This window comes from Erpetoichthys calabaricus, chromosome 14 (genome assembly GCF_900747795.2).
Source record: "Erpetoichthys calabaricus chromosome 14, fErpCal1.3, whole genome shotgun sequence".
Classification (NCBI taxonomy): Eukaryota; Metazoa; Chordata; class Cladistia; order Polypteriformes; family Polypteridae; genus Erpetoichthys; species Erpetoichthys calabaricus.
The window spans coordinates 79111816-79118003 of NC_041407.2; positions in this window are offsets into that span (position 1 = coordinate 79111816).

A 6188-nucleotide genomic window follows, 5' to 3' on the forward strand; every position below is an offset into this window, starting at 1 on the left:
CCAGTGAAGAGGTGTATCCATGAGAATTAAAAGATTTGTTGTTTAGTGAAAGTGAAATCCCGCGAGAGAAAATTTCAAGCCCCACGAGACCACAAATTTGGAAAAGTCCTGCCCACATCTTAAACATTTACAACCACGCACACGGTTCAATAATTTCTAATTTGTGTGAATGCTATTGTCAGACACAGTTCTTGTAGAGAGAAAGAAACAATATTCACTCACGGGCAGTTATATATTGTGGTGTCAACACGGAATCAAAATTCAATGCGATTTTGACAAAAAGGTAAAAGCGAAAAGAGATCGAATATATGGACATAGGTGATATGACAGAAGTATGTAGATATTGTTTGGCTTTAAACTTTAATTCGGAGACTTATAGATTGTCTAATTCGTGTTGCCATCAGGGAAAAGTAGTGTTTTTTCTCAATGAAGAGGCCTATGCGCAAGAAATAAAAGTTTTGTTGTTTGGTGAAAGTGAAATCCACATACACGAGCGGCAGAGATGCCAAGTTGCTGGCGTGTAGCGCAGGCAGGGGGGGGGGGGGGGGGTTTGGCGAGCAAAGCGAGCAGGGGGCAAAGCCCCCTAGTAATTATAAAGACAAAGAATATAATTTTAGGAGATGGTCAGTGATAACATTTTAAATACATTATTATATCTAGTTTGCATTGCTCAACCACTCTTACAAATAACGGCACTTCTTACTGGGTTGCGTGGTTACTTGACAAAACACAATTTAATTCTGGGAAGGGTTCTTTGCATATGGAGCTGGCTCCTTGTGATTTGAAAAACTTACTAATATGTGCAGAAAAAAATCTTTAATGCATGGTATGCTACCTAGCAGTACACTAATAGATTAAGAAAACTGGGACTTGGCCCGTGTCATTGTATGCAGCTGGAGTCTTTTCAAAATCCTCACCTAACGGTATTTCACAAATCTGTTGCCATCTGTTTGTGGTTATTTACTGCACTGAACGCGTTGCAGATCTAAATCAATAAAGGTTCTTTCTGTAACCTTCATGTGGATGGGTCTTTTGGGAACAAACATAGTTCCTCTATGGCATCACTCTGAAAAAAACACCCTAACAACTTAATTTTTAAGAGTGTGGTTAGAAATGAATATACAGTATTTCTGTTATTTTAAGTGTCCTAGCCATTAACCAGTTACAGAAACACCTCCTTTTAAATTTATTCTCCATTCGTTGTCTTCAACATGGATGCTACCCTTGACCAGGGAATGTAGAGGCACTTAAATGAGGGTGTGTGTATATACTTAACAATAGCACAGCATGGTGGTCTGGTTTATTATCATGACTATTATATGATTAAAAATTAATCAACAAATCTGAATTAAAGAAAAATTATTTGGCTGGATGAATAATTCAAGTGCAATTACTTACATACTTCCTGATGTAGCTTCCCAGAATAAATATTAATGGTAGGGCTTTTAACACTTACTGCTATTAGAGGCACTCTGACAGAAGTGATATTAAAAATGAGTTAGTGGTTTGGGGAAAAATGCTTGAATTGCTGCTTCATAATGAGATAGCAATATTGCTCTGTGTTTAGAATTTGAGGACAGTTTTATCTTCACTTGGTTCATCCCTGCGCTTGCTGGTGTGCCTGAGCTTCTCCTCATCCTGCTATACAAGAGCACAGAGTTCATGCCTTTCAGTCAATGAGAAGAAAGATTTTATTTCTCATTTGTCTTTTTTACTTCTCACAGACAAATCTTTGCAAGTCTGAAATGGAGTAAGACGGCTCAGAAGGTAATGGGCAGTTGGAAGTTGTCATACATGTGCGCTTAGGAGAAAGATGGTAGGCTCAAATAATGTTGTTTCTCAGCTGAACCAGGTGTTGGCACTGTCATCTGACCCTCACTCCTTTTGTCACTCTGCAGACCAGCAGAAGAACCAGCTAAACAGTGATGTCACCACCAACCCTCTCTTTGATGATGTGACATTCGTCCTTACCTGATGACATCTTCCTTCCTTCCTTCCTCTTCCCGTCACCCTGGACCATCCCCATCCTGTCTTTATTACACTGATTACAGGCATTCTAACTGTGTCACTTGGTTGGTAGTTACTTTTAATATCTGACTGTATTTATTCATATATATTTTTTTTTTTATTCTATTTTTACTCTGTAGCACTTTGGGATTGCTAAAATATAAAGTGCAATATAAATAAAATTTATTATTATTATTATTATTATCCATATTTGAGATAAAACACTACTTGAATAACACCGTATCACACTGTAGTTAGTTAAGTAGTTATGAAGTTAGTACAATAGAACAAGACACTTAATGTAAAGTATTACTGAAAACAGATTTTAGGGCCTGTTCACACCTGAGTGTTTTAATTTACAGTGTGTATTTGGGATCTTACAAGCTTTTTATTGGTATCTTGTAAGCATTTGAGGTGTTTTTCAAGAATTTTCAAAGACTACAAATAAATATAAGACTGTAGACATCTTTATAATTGACCATGAGAGACAGCTAACATCGAAGTTAATGCTCACATAATAACCACTGTGGTCATGTGCAAGAATAACAGGTCAAGCAAAATGAAAAATTGGGACACCAACAGGATTGTCCCATTTAATATGATTGTCCAAACAAAAAAGTCACATCTTTAGCCAGTATAGGAAATGGCCACTCAGGCCCAGTAACATAAATACAAGCTCTCTATGCTGTCAAAAGTTAAGGTCATTCCTTGGAGCTAAGTCCAGCATGTCACTCTTAGTGGGAAATGACTCCTCCATCTGGAGAGCCAGGATCCCAATGCGACCACTCTCACTCTGGCGGTTTATCACATACTTCGATCAAACCCATGAGGAGATCCCCAGATGTGCATGTGTGACACCACTCATAGCTGACACAATACAAAGGACACACAATTATCTTTTTACTGTTTTTGTGATGCTCTCAGAGCCTGCCAGTGCTGTATAAATTCAGCTGTAATATTGTTCCAGGCTCGATTTCTTGCTAAAATAAAAGCATGACCTAGGTCATAAAGCTGGGTGCTGATTGACCAGGTCAATTAAGACTTCTGTCTCCACACTGTCCAAGGAACATGCCATGTTTTTTTTCCTGTGTCATTTAGAAGCTTCCTGCTTCATTTCTGGCTCACCCTGCAGGACAAGGCAGTGACATCCTGTAAGAGTGCTGCAACAACACTGCTTAGATGTGAATAATGTCATTGCAAATAATGGCAAGTAACTTTACAAGTGATTTAGAAGTGTTCTGGTCTAATATTAAAATGGTAGAAAAACTGTTTAGGTGTGAATTGTCACTAAAGTATGCAGACACAATTACTTTATCTCTGTAGCACTTTGAGAGTCATGTTAATGATTTTAATTATAAGTTCAGGAAGCTTATGTCCTGTCCACATGACTATGTTTTTGTTTTAAAACACAGACATTACTTTTCATTTTCAGCTTTTGTCTACACTATCCTAGCATTTTCAAACAACAAAAATGGATACTTTGAAAATGCTCTCCAGAATCATATACTTCTGAAAACATAGCATTAACATTGTAATGTGGAAGGGCGAAAATGCAGTTTTTCAATAATGTAGACTCGGCTTGCACTCTAATTAGTTCCTACATATTACATAGCTCTTTCCTGATTGGATCTTGCTCATGACAATGCCTCATTTCCTGATTGGTCACCTTTCATGGAAGAAAACCATATTCCAATATAGTGGGCATAGAAAAGTTGCCTTCTATGGCGCTTGTTGCCATTGTCCATATGGATAATGGCAGGTGGCATTACTGCCCCTTCAAGGATTTTTCTGCCAATCTGCACATTCCCAGTGTAGGTGAACGTCTTTGTCTTATGCGTTTTCTATCAATTTAGTATGGAGATACTTTCCAAAACAACATGAAATGCTAATATGGACAGAGTTCATTTTGATTTAAATGAAACTATACTAGTGCAGAGTAGCCAATACAATATGCAAGATCTGGTGACACTACAGCATTAAGTAGCAGCTTCCGTTAATGATAAATTGATCAACCTATTATTTTGAGTTTCAAATACTGAATTGTAACAAATGCCTGAATGTAGTACCTTTTGTAAAATGCTGTCTTTGCGCTCATCACCTTGTATTCAGTGAACTGTAAAATACCATGGTTGTGTTCTCATTGAACGTTGTGAAACACAAAAAACAATTATAGGCCACCAAAAAACCCACATAAAGGCCAGATCTACCTTTTTGTTTGAGGTCTGGGCCTAATTGCATTGCCCACACTGAGGAGTTGCCCCCCTATGATAGACTCCATTTTTCTGAGAAGGCTTTCCAGAAGATTTTAGAGTTTGTCTGTGGGAATTTGTGTCCATTCGTTCAAAAGAGTGTGTGAAGTCAGATGTTGGATGAGTAGGCCAAGCTCAGAATTGGCATTCCAGTTTGTCCCAAAAGTGGTTGAGTTTGGGCCTCTGTTCCAGCCACTAGAGTTCCTCCATGTCTTTATAGACCTGTCTTTGTACATAATGGCACAGTCGTGTTGGAATGGTAAATGCCTTCCCTAAACTTCCCCAAACTGTTGCCAAAAAGTTAAAAAGATATCTTTGTATGCTGTAGCATTAATTGTACCTCTTCCTGGAACCAAAGGGCCTAGCCAAAACCTTCCTCCACTTCATACAGTAGGTACCATGCAGTCTGGAGGGTAATGTTCTCTTGGCATCTGCCAAACCCAGACTGGTCCATCAGACTGCCAGAGAGTGAAGCATAATTCATCACTCCAAAGAACAGGTTTCCATTGCTCCAGAGTGCAATGGCAGTATGCTTTACACCACTCCAGCCAACACATAATGATCTTAGGCTTGTGTGCAGCCCCTTGACTATGGAAGCCCATTTCCTGAAGCTCCCGTCACAGTTCTCATGCTAATTTTGCTTCCAAAGGCAGTTTGGAACTCAATTGTGAATGAAGCAACAGAGGATGGGAGATTTTTACATGCTATGCATTTCAGCACCCTGCGACCCCGCTCTGTGAGTTTGAGTGCTCTACCACTTCATCACTCAGCTTTTGTTGTTTGTAGATGCTTCCATTTCACAGTAATCACATTTAAAGATGACTGGGGCACATCTAGTAGAGCAGAAATTTCACATACTGACTTGTGGCAAAGATGGCATCCTACGACAGTGCCATGTTTAAAGTCACTGAGCTCCTCAGTACAAGCCATTGAATGCCAATGTTTGTCAATGGAGATTGCATGGCTATGTGCTGATTTTATGCATCTCTTAACAATGGGTGCAGCTGAAATACCTGAACTGAATTATCTGGAGAGTGTTTACACACATTTGGGCCATTTAGTGTGTTATAAGCCGATTCTGGGTTAGAAGGTTCATACTCATCGATGGGCAGGCTGCAGATATTTAAGATTATTAAATAATGTTGAAGCACAGCAGTGGGTTGTCAAAGGGTGAATCACAATGTGCAGCCTCTTAATCTTGCCCATGGTATGGTTCAGCAGTAGAAAATCAATTTGAGCTCCCAATCTTTCAGCCAAAAAAAAAACTACAATTAGCTCAATGATGCCAATTTAAGACAATTGACAAGGAAAATGGTTGCCTAATTCAACAAATCCCAGTTCCACTTGTTCCCTGTTGACGACATGTGCGCATTTTGGTAACAGCCAAGGAGCCATTGTATCAGCCACTGTAAAATAATTTGACAGACTCAGTGGCAAATTGATGGGGTGCCAACCCGGTGAAACCTCATTTAATAAGGTGGCACCAGTAACAAAAAGAGGTGTTGATCCACCGTTCTATCTTAATTTCTTGCTCTAAACTCATATCTACTATTGCGAGCAACAGTCTAGTGATGACCTTTATTTGGCCTGTACATATTGGACCAAGCCCATTTTGGGGGGGGGGGGGTTGGTTGGCGATTGGGGGATACTACGCCTCATCTCCAGGGTAGTGTTTGGAGTTGTGGAGGAGAAAAATGATATTGTTATGGTCAGCGCCCCCTCTTGCCATGGAGTGGCATTTTTGGTTTTATCTGAGCGTTTTGGGTGATCCCTAAGTGCACATGCACAGTATGACACCACTCATGCAAATACTCACACAGGCCTTCACACGGGGCCAACTTAGACTCACCAAGTAACCCAACAGGCACATCTTTTTTGGGTGTAGGAAACCACCCATGCATTTACTGGAAAACATACCAAGTACACCGTGAC